At 38.5% G+C, this 24,708-nt stretch overlaps 1 protein-coding gene and 1 long non-coding RNA gene across 2 annotated transcripts in view; one reads left to right on the top strand and one right to left on the bottom strand.

Annotated features, from left to right (window-relative positions):
* The window catches only part of CYYR1 (cysteine and tyrosine rich 1), a 107,086-nt gene that overhangs the window by 61,566 nt on the left and 20,812 nt on the right, over positions 1 to 24,708 (bottom strand). The window lies entirely within an intron of this gene.
* Positions 1 to 24,708, top strand: part of LOC128315130 (uncharacterized) — a 39,759-nt gene that overhangs the window by 2,193 nt on the left and 12,858 nt on the right. The window contains exon 2 of the long non-coding RNA XR_008297579.1: positions 5,181 to 5,264. This is a non-coding gene — a long non-coding RNA (uncharacterized LOC128315130). The remainder of the gene's footprint in view (positions 1 to 5,180; positions 5,265 to 24,708) is intronic.

Below are 24,708 nucleotides of genomic sequence, written 5' to 3'. Positions count from 1 at the left end.
TATTTTTTTATAATGAGACAGACCTTAATTTATTTCAATCAGCACTGATGAGTCCCTACCATAGACTGAGGGATACAATGATGAGAAAAGATAAAAAGACCAGGTTCTTGACCTTGAGAATCTCACAGTCTATCGGGAGAGATGGAGACACAGCTATTGAGCATAAATTGTGAAAAACATTATTAGGGAAATGAATTCAATGGTGGTTTTATCCCTGGGATAACTGATTTCCCAGAAAAGATCTGGGTTATTGGCACTGGGAAGATGACTATGTTTTTCTAGGCCAGGAAGAAAGAGTGTTCTGGGCACAAAGAACAACAGGTATGAAAGCGTGACCGTTCAGTTTTGTGAGAATACAGGCTTGGGGGACGGGGTGGAGAGCTTGGCTGAAAGGAAGTCTGGAAAGATGAGGCCAGGCTCCAAAGAGCCTTGGGACCATCCTAAGAGTTTGGAGTTGCGTATGTAAGGTGAGGAAAAAGTATTGAAGGTGTTGGATAGAGGAGAGAGAGAATCCAATGAGTTTAGAAATCTGACTCTGGTGGATAAGACAAGGCCAGACCGAAAATACCAGGAAGCTCCTGGAAAAAAAAAATCTTGAATTAGTAATAGAATAGATATTCTTGTCCCTATTTTTTATTTATATTTATATATATTTTTATATATATTTATATTATTATTTTATATTTTTATATAAATATATATAAATTTATATATTTTATATATATAAAATAAATATATATATTTATTATAAATATATATATATTTATATATATATATAAATATAATATAAATTTATATTTATATATTTATATTATATTTAAATATATATTTAAATATAATATAAATATATAAATATAAATTTATATATTTATATTTCTTTATTTTTTTATTTATACAAATTTCTTTTTTATCGTAGCCTATAGAAGGATCACAATCATCTTCCTCTCTCTTGTTCCCCAAAGTGGCTCTGAACTGGGGTCCCTGCTTTCTCTCTTGCCCCTTACAATCCAGACTCCACATGAAAGTGAGTGGCCATTTACAATAAAATACAAATCAAATCATTCTCCAGAGGCCTCAGCCCTGACGAACTTCCTGACTAACGTCTGTATATTTCTATTTCTTTTTCTCCCATCTTCTTTTTGAGCCCACTACTACAACTCTGTATTAACTAAGTGACTGTATGAGCCTTATGGGAAACACGTCACCTCTGTGACTCTTGGTTTTGTTTGTTTGTTTGCATCTTTAAAGTGGTGTCGGAACTCTTGTCCTTACTTCAGGGTTCTAGATATCAAAGGAGACAGGAAGGTGAGGCATTTTAAGATTCAGGAACCCCATCTAGGGAACAAATCCCATGTCCTCCAAACACTGCGGCCCTGTTAATTCTCAAAAATCTGAGCGAAGGCATTCCTTTCCGTGCACAACATAAGCCAAGAGTTCAAGTCAATCACTTGCAATGAATTAGACAGTAAAGAAAGTTGACTCCTTCAGTGAAGAAGCTCTGGACACTTCTATTGTTTTTTATTTTTCTTGCAAATATTGTGTTTATGACATGAATGATCAGAAGTCAAGGAAAGGCTGCCCTCACATAACTTTATTCTGTCCAGGAAACATAGAGAAGGGCATTTGGACATTTGAAGCAAATTAAAGCCAGAGCAAAGGCCAGAAGCACTGCCAGATTCCTACTTGTCTTTGTCCACAGGCCAAAATATTACCAAAACAAGTGTTTCCTGTCAATAAGCTGCAAGCACAACTTCTAAAATATTACGGTTTTTAATTTTTTTTCAGGCATGAAGTTCCGTAAGCTCATTATATTTTAATTATGTAGCATAACCCAAGTTACATAACAAATTAAAGTCAAACCACTGTTACTTTTCTCAAGGAATGCTGTATAAACCTCGAAGGTTAGAACGTCAACCAAAAAAGAATATCTAATAGTAATTCTTTATATTATCCACGAATTTAGAAATCTTTCACTTTTAAGGACAGTTATTTGGTTTTTTTTAATTTTTTTTATGTTTCTTTATTTTTGAGAGAGAGAGAGAGAGAGAGAAACAGAGCATGAGTGGGGTAGGGACAGAGAGAGAGGGAGACACAGAATCTGAAGCAGGATCCAGGCTCTGAGCTGTCAGCAGAGTCGGACGCGGGGCTTGAACCCACGAACCATGAGATCATGACTGGAGCCGAAGTCAGATGCTTAACCAACTGAGCCACCCAGGCGCCCCAGTTACTTGATTGTTGAATGGTTCCCACTTTCATCAAGTATAACTGGCTTATGTTGGGATTCCATTTCGTTGCTGTCTCTGTACATTTCTTTTAGTTTGCATGAATATGGCCAGATGAATCATACATAAAGAAAGCTCAGCTCCTCCAGAGCACTGCTATTTTGCTAAGAGCTCCACTGCCAAATTCAAAGCTAAATTCAGGTTTTAGGTATCAGAATCTTGCATAGGTCCCCGGAGAATATTTTGTTCAAATAATGTAACACCTCAGCGATCAGAGGTTCTGTTCACCTGTTGTGCCTTTAGAAATACGATATTTTACAAAGTCTGAGGTAATGAATATTAAGGCATTATTGCTACCTTTTTTTAAAAAAAAAGCTCAGACAAAATATAGTGAGACAAAGGAGTGGACTGTTTTATGAAAACATCATACAGAAATGTCAAGAAATAAACTTTAGCAATTCTATAAAGAAAGGGTAAAGGAAAAACTTAAAAATCTGGAAATGCTCTGGTAGAAATCTGGTTAACTATCAATCAAAAAGAAGCAAACCATTTTGGCAGAAGAGAAATAGAAATATTAATTTTGAGCCAAAATGTTATCATTTTGTTAGTTACTGAATTTCTGCTTTTAGCTCAAAAGGTTTACAATTAAAAGCCTTTGGTCTCTTTTTAGAAATTCCTGTAAATAGCATTTGCTAGAAATTTGTTGGAAAGACCCTAAAATGGGGAAAAATGTGAAAATAAAATCTAAGATTCAGTTCAATCTACTGAGATGGTATCTTTATTTATATAATCGGAAGAAATGTCCGAATTGGAAATCAATTTGCCTTGTTATTGAGGAGCTCGGTTACTGAGTATCTGTGGCCATCAGACAAGAAAGTGTGTAAGAGAAGGAAGCACATTCAGATAAATCTCTCATGAGCTTTTTCAACACAGGTTTTCTGAGACAGGCAGGCTAAACCATAAAGTTTTGTTGGTTTGGTATCTATTTCACACACACCTAGTCCACTATTAATAGCAAACAAAGGGACATAAAGAAATTAAAATACTGAGTCCTTCCTCTCTATGTTTTACAAAGACACTTTACTTATTTTGCTTATTTCTCACAACAATCCAATAGTTGTGTATTGTCATTGCCACTGACCATACAAAGACAGTAAGGCTCAGAGGGGTTTACTAAGTTGTCTAAAGTCACCTGGTGAGTAAGTGGCAAATGTGCGATTTGAATAGAAGTCTACTTACTGAGTTCAAAGCCCATTCTGTGTCTGTCACATCAGATTTTGTTACATATGCTCCTTTTGCATTGTTTTAGAAAGGTACAAGAGTTTTATGAAATAAATGAGCTTCTGATAAACTGGATACAAATGACCTTTTATAGATTGAGTCATGTATTCATATGGAGCACACACATGTAATTCATATATTGAATTAATGAGTGTTATGCATTACATTTGTAAAGCATAAAATGCGTGAAGAAAACAGATAACCACAACTTTGAACTGAATCTTAGAATACAAATGATCACTCTCGGCTTTGCTTCAAAAGGGGGAAATGTATACAGAACACGGTTTTGCTGGAGCCAGCAGCAGCCATTGGCACGGGCTGGGAATCAGGGCACACTACTGTAGACCCGGAGGCTGGCTGGACCAACAGTGTGGCACAAAAAGACACAAGATCCTGAAGGCACAGGGAGACACAGCTTGCGACCGTCAGGGACAATACCACCAGTCTCTATTTCACTTAATTTAAAATTATCAGCTGCAGGTAATGTTTTTGACAGAGGTCACTGTAGTTCAGTGCTACTGGATTTTACGTTATTAAGCACTTAAGCTGTTTGCTAGAATGATTGACGAGCAGAGGTATATTAGGAGGCCTTTAGAGGGAGTTAGCTCTTAGACCTTTGGTAATAATGGGTCTTCAAAATAAGGAAGCAAAAGATCTTTGGAAGTTCCTTGCCTTTTTTTAAATTAATTTTTTGGGGCGCCTGGGTGGCTCAGTCGGTTGAGCGTCCGACTTCGGCTCGGGTCATGATCTCGCAGCTCATGGGTTCAAGCCCCGTGTCGGGCCCTGTGCTGACAGATCGGAGCCTGGAGCCGGCTTCAGATTCTCTATCTCCCTCTCTCTCTCTGCCCCTCCCCTGCTCATACTCTGTCTCTCTCACTCTCAAAAATGAATAAATGTTAAGAAAAATTAAAATTAATCTCCCTCTCTCTCTCTGCCCCTCCCCTGCTCATACTCTGTCTCTCTCACTCTCAAAAATGAATAAATGTTAAGAAAAATTAAAATTAATTTTTTCTTGAAGTATAGTATCGACACACAATGTTACATTAGTTTCAGGTATACAACACAGTGATTCACCTTCTCTATCCTGTATGTTGTACTCACTGCCAATGTCGCTACCATCTGTCACCATGCAATGACGTTACAAAACCACTATGTTCCCTGTGCCGTAACTTTCATCCTTTTGATTCATTCATTCCGTAACCTTCTACTCCCCTTTATCCATTTTGCCCACCCCCCACCACTGCCCCTCTGGCAACCACCAGTTTGTTCTCTGTATTTATGGGCCTATTTCTGCTTTTTATTTGTTCATTTGGTTTTTTTTTTTTTAGAGTCCACATATGATTGAAATCACATGGTAATTGCCTTTCTCTGTCTGACTTATTCCAGTAAGCAAAATACCATAGGTCTGGCCATTTTGTTGCAAATGGCAACATTCTTTTTTGTTGCTGAGTAATATTCCATTGCATATATTGTATATACACACTACATCTTTATCCATTCATCTATCTCTGGACACTTAGGTTGCATCCATATCTTGGCTATTGTAAACAATGCTGCAGTAAACATAGTGGTGAATGTGTCTTTTTGAGTTAGTGTTTTCATTTTCTTTGGGTAAATACCCATGAGGACTCCTTTCTTGACAGTTTTATGTTACTGCACCCATCCCATTTTTTCTAGTGACAATGATGAGTTATGGCACAACACTGATATAGATATCTTCAGGAATACGAACATGTATTGGTCAGCAGCTCTACAACGATGGTGAGTACATGAACAGGTCTTCCATTGGAGACTAACAAACCCACACTATATCATTTGACATACACTGTGAAGCTTAGGTTGGTCAATCTGCTTGTATTTGTGTGTTATAAAAGTCGTCGGAGCTGAGAAATGCTTATGGAATTCGAGCCCTTCATAATCAGCCCGCACGATCGTTTTCTGCCGTAATCAAGTTATGTGTTGTTAATGGAGGAATTTTACTGGTATAGAAGTTGAGTATCCTGTCACTTGGGCCACATGGCATGCAGCGCGTGCCAGAACTGGTCGTGACAAAACATCAACTAGGCTGTTACTGTTGTCATTGGTGTTGGTGGTGGTGGTAGCAGGGTGTGTGTGTGTGTGTGTGTGTGTGTGTGTGTGTATTTTGTGTGCGATGCTTGGCATTGGTTCTGAGAGGGGACCAATTGCAAAAGTGAATGTTAGCAAACACTGGTCATGGAACATAACCAGCCAAAGCCACTTTTTCACAGCAAAAGGCCTAGAAGGTTTGAAGAATTTAAAACTCAGATGTATTTGCTCTAAGACTGATTCAAATAATATAAAATTTAGTAGCAAATTCTAAGTACATGGAGCTGTAAGCACACCTGTCATGCTATTCACCAGTACTTCTGGCACTCTGTCGGCATGTGTCTCAAATCAGTGTAAGGAATTTGTCAACCCGAATCTCAAAAGAATGACCTTGTAAAATACGTTGTCAATATTTCACTAATATCACTATGATGTGTTGTCAGTTGCTTATTTACTTGTCTGATTGCCCCATTACAATTCATTGTAGGCAGAAATCATGCTTTATTTCTTTGTACGCTCAGGAGCTAGCAGAATTCTTTTACAGGATGGGGGCTAAATAAAGGGCTAATGTTAAATGAAAGAATCAATGAATAGGAGTCACCGCTTTCTTACTTTATCACACTCAGCTTCAGAGTCGGTGGCCATGCATTCCGTCTCTACTGTGTGTTAATATACTGGATATTTTCTTACCCCTCCTGACCCACCTTCCAGCCCTCTCCATCTTGCTCAATAGTCAGGAAGGCTGACCCATAACAACTGTGCCAATACACCAACTTGCCTTTCCGACGTATGCTTGGGTTTGGCCAAACTGGATATGGGGGATTGGAGGTTGAAAGGAACAGGAGAATGAGTCCTAGGACGCTATGGCTATCCCTCCAGTCAGTTGGCTGCCTTCTAGGGATAGCCATAGCTCTGGTGGGAGGTCCTTTTCATACAGGTACTCTGTCTGAACTTGGGTAACTACTCTCTTTCCTTGTCCCTCTCAGTCTTAGAGATTGGGAAAGGCTCTCAGCTGTTGATAGCCTAGAACATTGCACCATCTTTTGTTGGTTTCTCCAGTCCCCATCTGCACCTTTATGAAAGATCCTTTTATTAAACTCTCTCCAATCTCCCCTTTGAGTGTGCTGCTTCCTGCTAGGAACTTGACAGTTACCATATGGCTGCTTGCATAACTCTTAAACAATTAATGTTACTCTTTACGCTTGCAAGGAAAATGGGACTACTCCCATTTTAAAGAATGGCTGTGACAGAAATACACTCTACCTAGAACTTGCATTATTTCCATTCACTCATTCATTCTTTGTTCATTTTGTTTCCCAGAAGCCACTGGGCATTTGTCTGTGGACATTGCAGCTGCTAGGTGTAATTCCTGTTAAAAGAGTGGCACAGACACAGCCTGGCTCAAAGTGAGTATCTCTTTTGGATAAAAGAGTAAACTAGTTTAAGGGAGTAAACTAGTTTTGCTGAGTGAGGGAAAAGAGCAGGAGGGGGAAATTTATAAAAGGAAGAATGCAGAATACTTTAGCTATTATAAAAAACAATACTGGGGCACCTGGGTGGCTCAGTCGGTTAGGCATCCGACTTTGGCTCAGATCATGATCTCATAGTTCCTAAGTTCGAGCCCGGTGGTGGGCTCTGGGCTGACAGCTCGGAGCCTGGACCTGCTTTGGATTCTGTGTCTCCCTCTCTCCCGCTCTCTCTCTCTCTCTCAAAAATAAATAAAACATTAAACGAAGAAAGAACAGTACTGTTGGAGTTTTGCTCATTCTATTCGTTTGGGTGGAGAGAGACAGGCTTATGAGACCTTTACTATGGCTATGGAGGAAAGTCAATGAGCTTTAAATCGGGTTTTGTTACAGCACCCTTTAAAATGTAAAAGACTCTCTAATTTCATTCATTATATACGCCCTGTCAGCATTCTGAGGGTTGTCTGAGGGCCACAGTAGGTCAATGGTCACTCTCAGATCCCACCCTCCAAGGGCTGCTTCAATTTCTCTATCAGGCTCAAGAGTTGAGTGAACTCTGAGGTACTTTCACGTGGAGATATTTGTAACTTGCCTCTCCAGTAGACCACCAGTGCGTTTGTATGTCTCCTTACGTAAGACTACTTAAGACTCAGAGTTTCCAGAGAAGCATGAGAGAGAAAGATGTAATATATCGTTGAAAGCCACACAGGTCTTAAGCTCTGCTTTTCTATGAGCTGTTTTATTGTGCTTTTAACAAATGGGCATATGTATGATCTACTATGAATTAAGAAATAGTGTACATTACCAGAGGAAGGCAATATCAAATTATAGAATTTCAAAATCGGGTATGGCAGGAACTTGGGATTTTTTTCAGATGGTGTAAGTCTCCCTACTTAGTACATTTTAAACACCATGGCCTCCATACTTCAGAGGCTTTCATTTTAGAAAAGCATGGCAGGAGTCACTCTAATGTGATTATAAAGGGCCTGAAGATTTGCTTTTAAAATGCAATACGTAGGTAGAAAGAAAGTGGTAACTTTTCCCCTTTGATTTCCAGTCACTATTTTTATAACACTGGCAGCCCTGAGACACTGGAATGGAAATGGACCTGCTTCTGGATGTTACCTGAGCACCACCACACCAGCCCTTCGACTGGCTCTTTGCATCTGTGCCTTGATCTTTATTTCTGCATTCCCCCAACGCATCATTTCTATATCCTCCAGACTTATTCTCAGCTTTCTTGATGCTAGGTGCACTTGTTCCGTCATTCAATAGATATTTATGGAGAACCTACTGTGTACCAGGCCCAGCCAAAGATCCTGCACTCAAAGAATCATGCGAAAGAGCCAAGAATTTGTAAACGCTGTGAAGGAAAAGTACAAGAGTAGGAGCATACAGCCAGGGAACCTTACATGATGTGTGGATTCAGAGAAGCTTTCCTAGGGGAATTATTGGAAAGGACTGTGATGGATAAGTGTGCTAATTAATTAAGTGAAGGGTACAGGAGAAGGCCTAGGGAGAGCTTATCAGATAGAAAGAATGGTATAGGCAGGGACTCAGAGACCATGTGGTGCTAGAATCAGGTACTGATGTATGTAGTGTTTGACTTAAAACCACTGGGCTCCAGGTAACTTATGCATAAGATCAAGGCTCAGATACCAAAGGGTCCAAGCTGGCTTCTTCTATGTTGTTCTTCGGTGTGGCATCGCATCCCCCTATGGTTCACCACCCAGAACACATAAAGAGCAGATGTAAGACCGAAGTAAGCCACAGGGCAATGCTTGACCTCAAACTACGGAGAAGGAGGAGCCTACCGCCATGAGGCTGGTAGGCAGACAACTAGAAATATCTGGTAAGAACAGTAGCGGTCACCATAGAGATGAACTTTCGTTTATCAGATACTGTGGTCCGTGGAAAGAGCAAGTTACTGGTACCCTGCCTAAAACCAACCCATTTTCTGCCCTCTCATTTTCAACCAGCTGCCCCTATATAGGTGAATAGGTGTGGGTGGGGGCATTGTAGGGGAGTGGGAGGGTGCAGAAGTGGAGATCAGAAGGTGTTCACTAAGCATGGCAATGATTTGGAAATGGAGACTAGGCAGAGCAAATAAAACACCATTTTCATTTTTTTGACTTTTTTTCCCACTTCCTGGAAGAAGGAAAAGAGTAATGTTGTCCTTAATGTTATTTTCCACACATCTGTTGAACATTTTATTGAAGCTATCTTTTTCTTTTATTTTAGAGGGGCACAAGAAGAGAGAATCTTTTTGTTTTTAATGTTTATTTATTTTGAGAGAGAGAGAAAAGTACACAAGCGAGCAGGAAGTGGGGAGGGACAGAAAGAGAGAGGAGAGAGAATCCCAAACGTGGGGCTCCATCTCATGAACCACGAGCCAAACTCAAGAGTCGGATGTTCAACAGACTGAGCCACTCAGGCACCCTTATTGAATCTATCTTCATTGAGTTTTCAAGAAGTCCTCTGGATTCTTTGCTCCTTTGTATGTGTATTGTTCTGGTCTTGTTTTACAGATGAAATAGAGTCTCTTAGTTCTCTCTGGATATTAATCATGATGTTCTTTTTTCATGAGTTTATTTTATCACTTTGTTCCTCTCCCTTCTTTGTTTCTCCCTATTTTGTTTTGTTCTGGCTCTACCTTTCAGAGTAGAGGCTGTCCTTAATGTCTGGTCTTCCTTAGCTGTCAAATCATATTTAAAAGTGAGGCCCAAATGAACTAGACTGGGAAGCATAAGTGTAGTTTCGTGATCTGTGCATCTCACTATGAGATCATTTGTTTGGCTGGGGGAAATCTCCAAATGCCTGTATCTGCATTTTAGGGGTTCTTAACCTATTTTGTGCCATGCGGTCTGGTGAAGCCTGTAGACCCTATTTCAGAATGTATTTAAATGCATGGAACCAATTATAGCAAAGTTTTAAAAATAAATCTGTGAAACAATAATATGTGCTTTTTATTAATGCATCATATAATAAGCTTTAGAGTTTGATCTAATAACCACTGAGGTAATGATGAATGAAAATATTATTTCAAGATATATGCGATGGATAATGTGATAAAAAAGATTACCGTGATTCCTACTGGTGACAAAGTGACAGGTACTGCGATTATTACAATGGTTTGTTACCTACATTCAACAATGACAGAGATACTAATTTGCAGGTTAGTGGAAACAAAAATGAATTTTTGTGCTCATGGACCCTATGGTTAAAAATCCTACTGTAAGTCTATACTTTTGAGTGGATCCATTTTCTTCCAGAAGGCACTTCACCAATCTCCAACCTCAAGTATGTATGCCTGGCTGCAGGCCTTTCCAGAGCCATGCAGGGAACAAATCTCTCTTCAGTGGGAAGATTTTCCCATAGTCCCTCTGATTTCAGCATAGTAACTCACCCTCCAACCTCAACTCTTCTTGCTATCTCCAAATCCAGAGGCTATCTGATCAAACCTCTCTAAAAATAGACCCCAGGTTTTGTTTTGATGGAGCCAGGGTGGGGAGGGAAGATGGGAAGTCTGGCTTCTCTTTTAAGGATGTTCAGTTCAGAGGCACCTGGGTGTCTCCGTCGGTTGAGCATCCAATTTCGGCTCAGGTCATGATCTCCCAGTTTGTGAGTTCGAGCCCCGCATTGGGCTTGCTGCTACCAGCGCAGAGCCTGCTTCAGATCTTCTGTACCCCCCACCCCCGTCCCTCCCCCACTTGTGTTCTCTCTCTCTCTCAAAAATAAATAAATCTTCAAAAAAAAAAAAGTTCAGTTCACACTCCAGATTTCAGCCCCATTTTTTGCACACCTGCGTTCCAAGCACGGGTTGTCTCCAGTCTGAGTATTTTCATAGTTTTATGCGAAAATGACTGGCTTTCTGGCTTGCTGCCTCAACAGACTCAGATTGCTGCGTTCTCCAGTCTAAAGCAGCTACCGGTGGTTAAACTATTTCCCAGATTTCAAAATGTTACTTTTGTTGTCTGCTGTCTTCTTTTTGTCCTTGTGAATTTTTTTTTTCTCTTAATTCCTTTACTGTCATTGCTTTGTGAGGCTTCAGGAGGAAGTTCAGATAGACATTTGCATTCAGCCTATGCTGTTTAAACAGCGCTTTGATGCATTCATAAATTCATAAGTAGCATTTTATTGTGTCTGGGATTCACATCTTTTTTTCTGCTCATAGTAGCGTATCTCCTTCTCTCTGATTTAATATCAAAGTAAGTGAGACAACAAGGTTGATATGCAATGCCACTTTAAGGAAGACATCTATTCTGTGTTTTAAGGAAATCATTTCTTAAAGAACTTTTCTCAGACTCTCCCTAACTGCTTTTAGTGTCTCTGCTTAGGACACTACACTGAGTTTCTCAAAGTCGACAACCAAGGATGGGGGCAGTTTTTTCTTCTGGTACAATGGTAAACGTGGAGTAGCTCTTATGGGTACAACCCTACCACAGGTAGCAACTGAGTTATTCGTCAGTATAAAACACATCTCCTTGAAGTCACTGGAGTGAAACGAAAAGCAGGCATAAATTGGAAGAGAGTCAAAACTTGGAAGAAGCGAATAGGAACTGGTGAGTTTCCTGTTGATCAGGATTTTTGCTAAAGGGCATGCGCTGGTCAGATTAAACAGATTCACTAAATCTTGGATAGAAATCTTTGCAGTGTACCATTTTTAAGAATTAAAGGTCAGAATTTAGGACTGTCAAAGCAGATGGAAAATGAGGGAGGAAATCAGGGAAAGGAGAAACTCTGGGGAAAGGGGGAAGGGGAATATCAAACTGTGCACATAAATTCTGGGAGAAAAAATCAGAATGGCATCTGAACTATGCATGCATAAACCGTGAGCAGCCCTAAGGCTAAAAGAATTGAACCGAGATTTTAGCAGATACCCACTGCAGAGGTGACAAACATTAGGACTTGAGTCCTGTCACGTTAACTGCCTGATGAAACAAACAAACAATCAAATACGCAGGGAAATACCAGAATATAATCTCTATCATGTATTTTTCACAATGTCCAGGATACATCTCAAATTACTAGACACACAATCAAGAGGAAAGGCAACTGAGATGACCCAGACGCCAGAATTAGAGCACAAAAAATTTAATTTAGCTGTTATAAATATGCTCAAGGATATACAAAAATATATATTTGTGATAAATGGATAAACAGGATATCTCAACAGCGAGATAGTAACTATAAGAAAAGAATCAAACAGAAATTCTGGAAGTGAAAAATACAGTATCTGAGACAAAAACGTCATTGGATAGGCTGGACAGCCATATTGGAAATAAAAGAGTCAGTGATTGAAGATCACTCCACTGAAATTATACAGTGTGGAGAACAAAGAGGAAAAAAAATGATAGGAAAAAACCTGAGTCTCAGTGATTAGTGCACTGTATCAAAAGAGCGACTACATATGGAGTTTTAGAAAAAGATGATAGAATTGGGTAACCCAACATTTGAAGAAAGAATGGGCAAAAGTTTCCAAAATTTTATAGATTCAAAAACCTCAGAGAACTCTATGTGGTATAAATAGAAAAAAAGCAAACAAACGAACACAAGAGTTGGAAAGGTGACAGTTATTAAACAAATGAAAACAAAAAATAAGGAAAATCTTAAAAGTTTCCAGAAGAAAAAGGGACACATAACATATACAGGGCAAAAATACAAGTTACCAATGACTTCTCTCAGCAGAAACACTGGAGGCCAAAATATAGTTGAATGACATCTTTAGAGTGTCAAACAAAAACAACAAATTGTGAACCCAGCATTCTCCATGGAACAGAAATAACTTTTAGGAATAAAGGTGAAATAAAGGCAGTTTCAGATTAACAAAAACAAAGGTAATTCTCCAGCAGACTTTGCGTTCAAGAAAAGCTAAAGTAAGTTCTTCAAGCGCAAGGGAAATGATTCCAGATAAAAATTCAGATTTTAATTAAAAACTATTTATGACCATTTAAGGTAAACATCCTAGCATGTATAGCTTGTGTAATAAACATGAGAACTATAACATAAATTACAGGGTGTAAAAAACCTGTAAGATTGCACTAAAAAAACCCAAAAAGATTGCAAAGTTATTACACTTTATGTTATTAACTTCCAACAGACTGAAAAATCAAGGACGTTTGTTGTGCTTTGTAGATCACCACTAAAATAATAATACAAAGAGGTAAGCAAAACAGCCCCTGGATAATTAAAATGAAATTTTAAAAGCAATTTCAATGAGCTCAAAATGATAGGAGAAGAGGGACAGAGGAACACAAAACAAATGGGAAAAACAGAAAACAAATAGTAACCACGTTGACCTAATCCAGCCACATCAAAAGTTACGTTAATTACAAATTAAATACTCCAATGAAAAGGCAGGAATTGTCAGAATTGATTGGTTAAAAGGCACTATATGCTGTCTGCCTGGAAGTTACTTTAAATAAAAAAATTCAGTTAGATGTACTCTGAATTCAAAGACTTACTTAAAGGGGCGCCTGGGTGGCTCAATACGTTAGGTGTCCCAACTCTTGATTTTGGCTCAGGTCATGATCTCATGGTTCCTGAGTTCAAGCCTTGCAATGGGCTCCCCACTGACAGTGGGGGAGCAGGATTCCCTCTCTCTTTCTCTCAAAAATAAATAAATAAACTTGGAATAAAACTCTCTTAAAGACAGGGAAGAAAACATATAAATACATAAATATTTTCATAATGCTAAAATAAAAATTGAACAGAAGACTTAATATTCAGAAATGCATTTGCACTTAGAAACAAAAAGTTTCAAAATTCACGGGGCAAAAATTAGTAGAATTAAAGGGAGGAACAGACAAATTCACAATTTTGGTTGGACTTTTAACAACTTCTCTCAGCAGTTAATAGAACAACTATGTAAGAAGTCAGGAAGAATACAGATCGCCTGAACAGGACTATCAACAACCTTGAATAATTGACATTTATAGAACACTGCACCTAACAAGTGTAGTATACAGCCTTCTTTTCAAGTGCACAGGGACCATTCACTAAAGCCACATGTTGGACTAGACACAAATCTTTTCTAAAAAAAAAAATTTAACCTTTATTGTTGAGAGATAGAGAGAGCACATGAACATGAGGAGGGGAGAGGCAGAGAGAGAGGGAGACACAGAATCCGAAGCAGGCTCCGGGCTCTGAGCTGTCAGCACAGAGCCCAATGCGGGACTTGAACTCACAAACCGTGAGATCATGACCTGAGCCGAAGTCGGACGCTCAACCGACTGAGCCACCCAGGCGCCCCCACAAATCTTAACAGAGTTTAAAATTTGAAATATTCCAGAGTATGTTCTCCAACCAAAAGAGAACTAAATTAGAAATCAATAATAAAATGATATTAAGTAAGAACATTTATAAATATCTGGAATTCAAGAAACACACTTCCAAGTAACTGGCGAGTCAAAAAAAGAAGTCATCAAGGAAATTAGAGTACACTTTCATGTCAATGATCATGAAAGTTCATCATAACATTTGTGGGATGTAACTCTATGATGCTTAGAGAGACACTAATACCTTTAAATGGCTATATTAGGAAAGAAGTTATAACATCAGTGATCTAAGCTTCCAACTTAAGAAGCTAGAAAAAGATCAGTGCAAACATAAAATAAATAGGAGGAAATAACTAAGACCAGAAATCAGTGAGTGAGAAAACAACAGAGAACATTAACAAAGCCCAAAGGTAAAAACCAAGGAATGAAGGGCTACATGGAATCTGGGCAGGGGACTTAAGTCCTCTTTAGCCGAGAGGGCATGTCTGAGATCCAGGCCACTGTTCTTTACATCCCTGGCCACTCTGCCCAAGAAAAGGAAGCTGCCCACTGCCTCAGGTTTCTCCAAGACTTTCCACAGGGCTCCTTCCAGGAACTAAGCCCACGAGGGCAGGGACTGTGTGGATCCCAGGACCTGGGAGATGTGACTGCTCAAACAATATTTGTTGAAAGATCACCCTTGCAAACCCACCCTCAAAAAAATTTTTTTCTTTGAAAATATCAATAAGATTGAAAACCTCCTAGATAAGACAGGCCAATTTAAAAAAGAAAGAGAACAAGAATATAAATTAGCAATACTTAGAATAAAAGAAGGTTTATCACTAAAAATCCTACAGATAGTAAAGGATAGTAAGGGAATATTATGAACTTAATAAAATTAAATTTGAAGATTCAGGTGAAAAAAATTTTTTAAAATATATAAATGGAAGTGGAAAATTTAAATAGCCTCATGAATATTAAAAATTAAAATTAAAGTCATTATTAAAAACATTCCCCCAGGCGCCTGGGTGGCTCAGTCGGTTGAGCAGCCAACCTCCACTCAGGTCATGATCTCGCGGTCTGTGAGTTCGAGCCCCGTGTCGGGCTCTGTGCTGACAGCTCGGAGCCTGGAGCCTGTTTCAGATTCTGTGTCTCCCTCTCTCTGACCCTCCCCCGTTCATGCTCTGTCTCTCTGTGTCTCAAAAAAAATAAAATAAAACGTTAAAAAAAAATAAAAAAAAAATATTCCCCCAAATAGAACTGTAGACTCAGATGGCTTCACTGATAAAATTCCATCCAGCCTTTAAGGAGAAATAAATCAATCTCACAAAATTCTTTCAGCAAATAGAGATGGAAAGAACACATGCTCAGCTGTTATATGAGGTTGGTATAACCCTGAGCACACAACAAGACTTTACAAGGCAATAAAATTACAGACCAATTTCCCTCATGAGCATAGATGCAAAAATTTGTGACAAAGTCTTTACCAAATTAAAGTCAGAAACATATAAAAAGATTTTTAAAAAAATCATGACTAAGTAGGGATACTCCCGGGAATGTTAGGGTGGTTTAAAATTTGAAAATCGATATAATTCCCATTACAAGAAAGCTAAGCATACAATCATTTCAGGAAAGGCAAAAAAGTATTTGATAAAATTGAACCCACAATCATGAGGAACAGAAGAGAATTTCCTCAATCTGATAAAGAAGATCAATGAAAAAAATTTCAGCTGTCATACATTAATGGATGTTGCTTCTTCCTAAGTTCTGGAGCAAGGCAAAGACATTATAACTTCTATTCAATATTTCTAGGGCAATGAAGTAAGAAAAAAAAAAGCATACACATAAAGGAAGAAGTATAACTCGGTGTGCAGATAATTTTTTACATGGAAAATCCAAACTACTGTACAAAGTAATTACTAGAGGTACTAGGTGAATTTAGTAGGGTGGTATACAGGATTTATATACAAACCCTGATTATATTTTTATATTCTGCCAGCAAACAGAAAACAAATTTACAAACAATTCCGTGTATTCAAGTGTTAAGAAACAAGTTACTACTCAGGGATAAATTTAACAAAGGCAAGGACTGAATCATGTTTACCTGTATTTCCACAGTGATTAGCAGAGTTCCTGGCAAACGGAAGTTTTTAAATAAAATGTACAATATAAAAATAACACATTTAATGCATAAATATATAAAATTTAATATTTACTAAATGTGCGCTATAACAGAGATTTAATTAATGTCTTAGGATGTTAGAAATTGTTTTCTCCCTCATCTGTCTGTCATGGAATAAGTGTACCAGACAACAAAAGATAGCATCATACGGGGGGGCTACACTCCTTCCTTCCCCACTTGGACCTGAACCACTTTTGCGTCCCAGCCAGAGTATATGTACTGAAATTGTACTTATCACCTCTGCCCATGTACCATTGGCTGTAGGTTAGTCACATGGTCACACCCAGCTGCAAGGAGGACTGGGAAATGTAGTGTTTATCCTGGGCAGATACTGTGCTCTGTGAAGATTACATTACTACGGAAAAAGAGAGTGGATACTTGAAGACAATTAATGGTTTCTGGCACACCAATCCTAACCTGGCAGGTACAGTCAACAATGACTCTAATTTTAATATTTTATTGTTCTTCCAGCTGCAATACTTTGAAATCATCATTGAGTTTAGAGTTCATTTCTATAAACTCACTCCCTAGAATACAGAGCAAGTTCTATTCAGCTGCTGTATTTGTTTAATCGAATTATATGCAAATTATCACTTTTAATCATTAACACCCTAAAATATGTACTTCTGAGACCCACTGTAAATGCAGAACACTTAGAAAACTGAAAACCTACACTGACCAGGATTTATGAATTACAGGCTAAAACAGAAGTCACAGAATAAGATTTATGCCTGATCAAATTATAGATTTTAGCATACTGACTCATAAATCAGTCCCTAGAATCTCAAGGGCAATGAAAGGATTTATAAATCAAAACTTATTTAGGATTTATTAGCTGAATGTTTATCGTAAGAATGCAATGTTTATAAATCTTGTCTGACTTACACAACTAAATTTATAAGCTCTTTGTAGTCAGGGTCCATCTCTGATGACACTTTTGACGGGTATAGATTGTGATGTATACTGGTGATACTTAGGTTACATTGATTAATGACAGGATCAGAAGGAAAGATAATTTTATTAAATTTGCTTAACATGTAAATGGGTTTTAAAGGTTAACTTTGTAATTAAAACATAGCATCTATTTATATATTTTTACTATTATAGACAGATGGGTTTAAATATTTAGAGAATAACATAAATTATAATTTGAGTATAAAATGACACCAAAAGAACCATTTAGCTAACTGGCAAAACCGTTTCAGAACAGGTTAAATGTTCCAGAAAACATTAGTACGACATTTCTGTACTATGAATTCTGGTCTGTATTTAATTCCTAATTTGGAAAACAATTCTATGTTAAAACTATAAATTTTATTACAAATACAAGATATTTGTACTATTTCAACAGACTTTACTTTTAAAGTTCTGTTTTCTCATTTATCACATTCTTTCAGGGTCTCCAGATCTGCCTCCCACCTGGTGAAATGGTATTCTTTAATCTAGCTGACTTCCTCATTTGGTTTTATTTCTCTGCTCAAATATCACATCTCTAGGGCCCACCCACATCGCTCTCAAGTTAAGCTTATTTATTTATTTATTGAAATAAATTTATTAAAATAAATATTTATATAATTTAGAAATTATATAAACATTTATTTATTGAAAGATACTAAGAAGCAACTAGAAGGTAGGGGCGCCTGGGTGGCTCAGTCGGTTAAGCGTCCGACTTCGGCTCAGGTCACGATCTCGCGGTCCGTGAGTTCGAGCCCCGCGTCGGGATCTGTGCTGCCGGCTCGGAGCCTGGAGCTGCTTGGGATTCTGTGTCTCCTTCTCTCTCTCTCTGCCCCTCCCCCGCTCATGCTCTCTCTCTCTCTCTGTGTCTCTCAATAATAAACAAAGGTTAAAATTTTTTTTTACAAAGAAGCAACTAGAAGGTTAATTCCCAAATAGCAAAGTGAATGAGAGATCGCACATGCAGACAGTTCTATGGTGAAGTTTCTACCTCCTGGTTAACTCGGTACTCCTAACAAAGTGAAAGATGGTTCACCTCATTCACTTTTCAATAATGAAAGCTTAAACAGATACTTTAAAATAACTTGAATAAGTGCTGACATTAGGTGTTTTCTTAGATGGACATGGGATGGACCTTGCTACCTTTAGATAGTAGAGATTTCCAAAACAAAATAAAGCAGGAAGAATTTGTAACTGTTAAAACAAAATGCAATTTCAGTACAGATATGAATAAAACTATGATCTGCTTAGTCTTTTTTTTTAATTTTTTTTTAATGTTTATTTATTTTTGAGACAGACAGAGACAGAGCATGAGCAGGGGAGGGGCAGAGAGAGAGGGAGACACAGAATCGGAAACAGGCTCCGGGCTCAGAGCTGTCAGCCCAGAGCCCAACGCGGGGCTCGAACTCACGAACTGTGAGATCATGACCTGAGCCGAAGTCAGATGCTCAACCGACTGAGCCACCCAGGTGCCCCATGCTTAGTCTTTTTTTTTAATGTTTATTTATTTTTAGAGAGAGAGAGAGACAGACAGACAGACAGAGTGTGAGTGAGTGGGGGAAGGCAGAGAGACAGGGAGACAGAATCCGAAGCAGGCTCCAGGCTCTGAGCTGTGAGCAGCACAAATCCTGACGCTGGGTTTGAACTCATGAACTGCAAGATCATGACCTGAGCCGAAGTCAGACGCTTAACCAACTGAGCCACCCAGGCACCCTTGCTTAGTTTTCAATTTAAGAAAAAGTTAGGATAATATTTCTATGTGCTTTAAGTCTCTTGATTTTTCTTAAAATGTAGTTTTAAAAATACAGTATAAAAATTTATAAATAAAACATAAATACAAAACGACTTTAGGAAGTCACTTCCTATTATCGAACAGGTTTGGTTCAATATATCCCCCTCCCCTCATCCCAAGGTCCAATAATTGCATTGATAACAATAATAATAATTAATAATGGTAATAATATAACAGCAACTGATGTTTCTGCTATAACCTGATGTATGTAGTCCCGGGTTATGAAAAGTTCTACAATATCATGAATTAAAAATTAAAAGTAATAGGACTACAGAGTATAGACAGGTCAGTTAATCAAAAACCAGTGGTAGGTAGATCAGCGTTTCTTGGAGTCTGAAGAAGTTCTGAAGGAGTCTGAAGAAGAAGAGTCTGAAGGAGTTCTTGCAGACTTTTGAGGACCCTTTATTTTGCAGAAGATACATTTGATTAACTGACTGACACAACTCAGCAGAACAAATTCCTTTATGTTTTACTACATTTTGTGGCTGCAAATTCTTTGAGCTCCTTTTCATGAAACAGTAACTCGTAATATCTTTTCCTAGACAGAGAAGAGAAAGATAATGCAGTCTTTCCTCTAACATGATGGATGGGGCTGTTTGATCATTTGGGGGAAGCGTTCCTATACAGAAATGACTAACAGTTACAGCTATATATGGAAGTGACTATAAACCACATAAATATATACTAAACTTAGAAAAAAATATATCCTACAATTCCCGTTACCCCCCAGCTGGTCCGTAAAACGGTACAGCCATTCCAAAGCCCCTGAGGGAGAAGTAATTGAAGTGGAAAGATTGTGGTCTTAAAAGAAACAGTCAAAATATCCTACTTTACAAGTTCTACAAAAATGCACCCCCTTCGATGCAATGAAGGGGCCCATGCAATAAAAAGAAAGCTTCATTAGGGCCACCATAGATTCTACTGAGCTCAGACTGAGTATTCCAGCAACAATAATGGATGCTCAGGAAATAACTTGCCCAGCTCAGGCAGGAAGCTCGCCGTGGCCGGAGGCTGCCTCAGAGGATATTAAAAAGGCACAGAGGCGCCTGGGTGGCTCAGTCGGTTGAGCATCCGACTTCGACTCAGGTTATGATCCTGTGGTTCGTGGGTTCAAGCCCCGCGTCGGGCTCTGTGCTGACCGCGCGGAGCCTGGAGCCTGTTTCGGATTCTGTGTCTGCCCCTCCCCCACTCGGGCTCTATCTCTGTCTCAGAAATAAATAAACCTTAACATAAATAAATAAATAAATAGGCACAAAAACCATCAGGTGGAAATGCCGGCTCCCCAGCACTGAGGCAATGCAGACGGAAGCGTAGTCTACCCAAAGTCAAGAGCTGAGCAAGGCTGAGGGTACATTTTTCTAGATGGGGAACCCCAGGTGCAAAGACTCATTTTTATTTTTCTTACAATAGAGCAAGAGAAGGTCTCCCATGTGCAGCATTTAAGCTAAGGGTCTGGGCCTTTCCTGGTGAAGACTGTATTTACATTCCTACGTTTTTGATTCTCTTTGCCAAGGAAAAAATGTTTGAACCAGCAGTTTCTGTGTTACGCTCATGCCATTACCTGCTTTGCCCAACATGTAGCATATAACTGATAATGATGGAGAAGAAGAGATAGTAGCCAAAAATTATTGAGCACTAGCTCTTGTTCTAAGTGGCCCATAAGTTCAAACTAATCTATTCTTCGTAGCCACCCATGGGACAGATTCTAATATTATCACCATTTTACAATCCGTTACTGTTGGTAACGGTAAAAGCTCTGTAAGAATGACTGCTGTGGGCTTACCAAGAAGTCATTGGTCATTCCTTCTATTCAATTACTTTGATCAAACCTAAGTAAATCTTTATAGCCTTTTATTTTCAATAAAAACACTCCTGGAAACACTTACCATAGTTATTTGAACTGTCTTTGTTAGGTCTGCATAAAGGCAAAGAAGTTATGGTTCGTTATATGACAATTCGATTCTATTTCTTAATTTGATAACTAAACAGGATAGTAGAGTCCAAAATGAAATGTACTTTGGTATAGTTAACTTAGACTCGTGTAGCCCAAGGGCTATTTGTTGATTAATAAAAATATAGATTTCTGGCTCCCATTTTGGACCTACTGAACCTGAATTTCTACATTAGGTCCTAGGAAAATGTAGTTTTAACAAGCACTCTCAGGTGATTCTGATGCATACTGAAGTTTAGGAACCTCTAATTTAAACCAATGTAGGGGCGCCCGAGTGGCTCAGTCAGTTAGGGGACTGACTTCAGCTCAGGTCATGACTTCAGCTCAGGTTTGTGGGCTGGAGCCCTGCGTCAGGCTCTGTGCCGACAGCTCAGAGCCTGGAGCCTGCTTTGGATTCTGTGTGTGCCTCTCTCTACTCCTCCCCTGCTCATGCTCTGTCTCCCTCTGTGTCTCCAAAACAAATAAATGTTAAAAAATTAAAAATAAATAAACTAATGTAAATGCTGTGATATCTCTACTTTCCTATGAACAGACATAATTAATGTCTGGTGTTTACAACTGCAGGGCATTTAAAAGCTTGGGTGTGATTTAAGAAATGGATAAATACGTTTTTGTTTCTTGTATGCTAATATAGCCTTAAAAGCGTTATTTGAAATAAATGACGCAGCACGGGGGAAAAATAACCTACAAAGTGGTGCAGGTCTTTAAATCATACTATCGATTAATGGAAACACCTGGGGGTTAGTCTTCCTAATAGCATAATCTGAAAAGTAGAACAGATTTTACTGGCTTTGGATAAATCATTTCAGGATAAGCTCTTTTCCCTCATGAACTACTTTCTTCCTGCACCAGGAAAGGAATGAATTCTTGGGTCTTGCAGTTCCTGGTGAGTTCTCCTTGCTCATAAATATTTAGATTAGAAGAGAAAAGCCAAGATCATTCTTTTAAATAGTTTAATGCATTTTTTTTAAATGTATGAACATAGTTGGGAAAGCCTGCCACTGATTAGATTCTTGGTTTTAATATTCTATTCTTTTCCCTTCTGAAATTCTCTTCTACGTTTCATGAAGTAATGTATTTCTCTTAATAAGCCTAAGTTGAAATTCATTATTGTAGTCACTTTTACCACAAAATTCAATTATCGATTCTCTTCATTTTCTGTTGTTGTGTCTTTATCTTCCTTTCACGTCACCTGCAGGGCACTCTGTCTATCTGGTACTTTTTCACACAGAACGTGAGCAGGGGAAGAGCCGAGAGAGAGGGAGACACAGACTCTGAAGCAGGCTGCAGGCTCTGAACTGTCAGCACAGAGCCTGATGTGGGGCTTGAACTCACGAACCGTGAGATCATGACCTGCAGTCGGATGCTTAACTGACTGAGCCACCCAGGCGCCCCTGCATCTGGTACCATTAAATTAATATCTCTGCCATCACTGCGACGGGTTTTTGGTGCACTACACGTGTGGGGCACCTCCTTAAATATCTCATTTCCTAGTTGAGGTGATTACACATAAAAATGCCAGGAATTGCCAAGTTTTAGGTTGGTTTAGAATTAGAATACAGTAAATCTAAGCTTCCGTGGTATTATCTACAATTCGCTGACATGACTCACAATTAAAAAGAAAAAAGATGAACAAAGGGAAAATGCAAATAATTTCATCTAACCCTGTATCTACGTCAAGAGACACACACTGCTTTCTCCTAAGATGCGCTTCAGCAACAAACAATGAGTCTATTTGCTGTTTACAGAAACCAAACATCAACAGTTTGAATTTCTCTTTTTGATGGTTATGTCTTCTTGATCGATGGACCCTTTTCTCACTGTGCAATATCACTTTTTATCTCTGGTAATACTTTCTGCTCTGGACTTGACTTTGTCTTACACTCAAGTAGCCACACTAGCTTTCTTTTGGTTCAAGTTTGCACGGTCTGTATTTTCTCTATCCTTTTACTTTTTTTTTCTTTTCATGGCTTGATAGCTCATTTCCCCCCTCCCCTGCTGTATTAAGAGATGATTAATTTAAAAATTGCATAAATTTAAGGTATACAACCTGATTATTCAATATTTTCATATATTGTAAACTAATCACGACAATCAAGGTAATCAACATATCCCTCATCTCACAGGTACCTTTTTCTTTTGTGTGTGTGTTGAGAAAAATGTAAGATCTATGCCTTTAGCAATCACACAATAGAGTATTGCTAACTATAGTCACATGGTTACACAGCAGATCTCCAGGACTTAATTCACCTTGTATACCTGAAACTTTGTACCCCTTGACCAACATCTCCCCATTTTCCCTCCTCCCATTCTTTTAACCTACCTATATCATCGTAGTTGAAGTATCAGGTAGACAAGACAAATTTCTGTCAGTTAAAAAAAAAATCCATTCTCTGTCCTTTAGTTGATGTGTTTTGACCACCCATGTAATTACTGATACGTTTGGTCTATCATGTATTATTTACGTTCTGTTTGTTTTCTTTGTTTTTCATTCCAATTCCCCTTCTCTCCTGCCTTCTTTTAACTGTATTATGCTATAGGTTTTTGCTTTGGTTCTTTTCTTTTCTTGCTTTTTGTTTATTTTTAAATTATTTTTAATTACTTTTTTTAGTGGATGCTCTCAGGATTGCAGAACACATACTTTTCATCATTACTGAGAATCACTTTTATACTTTAGCTGGAAGGCGGAACCTCACTGTCTTACAGATCCCTTAATCTCTCCGTGTTATGCTATGGTTGTGTTATGCATAGCATTTCCCTCCACTGAAAGTACAAACCTACAATGTATATGTTTCTGCATCCAACAGTCTAACATATTTTAAAAAGGACTCAAAAGGGGGAAATTACGCTATTATATTTACCCAAATACATGCCAATTTTGTACTCTTCTTTCCTTTCTGATATTGCAAGTTTCCTTCCGGCATCATTTGCCTTCTTTCTGAAGAAGTTCCTTGAGCAATCCTTTTTGGATCAGGTCTGACTGCTAAATATTTTCTTAGTTTTTCTAAACCTGCAAATGTCTTGGGGCACCTGGGTGGCTCAGTTGGTTAAGTGTTGAACTTCAGCTCGGGTCATGATCTCACCGTTCATGGATTTGAGCCGCTGGTCCGGCTCTGTGCTGACAGCTCAAAGCCTGGAGCCTGCTTCGGATTCTGTGTCTCCCTCTCTTTCTGCTCCCCCACCCCCCCCCCACTCTTTCTTAAAATAAGTAAATAGACTTTTAAAAAATCTGAAAATATCTTTATTTCACTTTTATTCTGGAAGGATATTTTTGCTAGTTATAGAAGTGTGGACTCATCTTTCTGTTCTTTCATCACATAAATCACATCACAAAATGTTGACACTTTGTCCTCCATGGTTTCTGATGACAAATGTGGACTCCTTCAAATCGTAGCTCTTCAGGAGGTAATTTGTTGCTTAGTTTTTTAGCTTCTTTCAAGATCTTATTTTCTTTACTTCTCAGTAGTTTGATTAGGATGTGTCTGGTATGGATTTCTTTAAGTTTCGCCTCTTGGGAGTTTGTTGAATTTTCTTGAA

This window comes from Acinonyx jubatus, chromosome C2 (assembly GCF_027475565.1).
Source record: "Acinonyx jubatus isolate Ajub_Pintada_27869175 chromosome C2, VMU_Ajub_asm_v1.0, whole genome shotgun sequence".
Taxonomy (NCBI): domain Eukaryota; kingdom Metazoa; phylum Chordata; class Mammalia; order Carnivora; family Felidae; genus Acinonyx; species Acinonyx jubatus.
The sequence above is the reverse complement of the archived record's forward strand: the minus strand, read 5'-3'. Positions and strand labels throughout refer to the sequence as shown.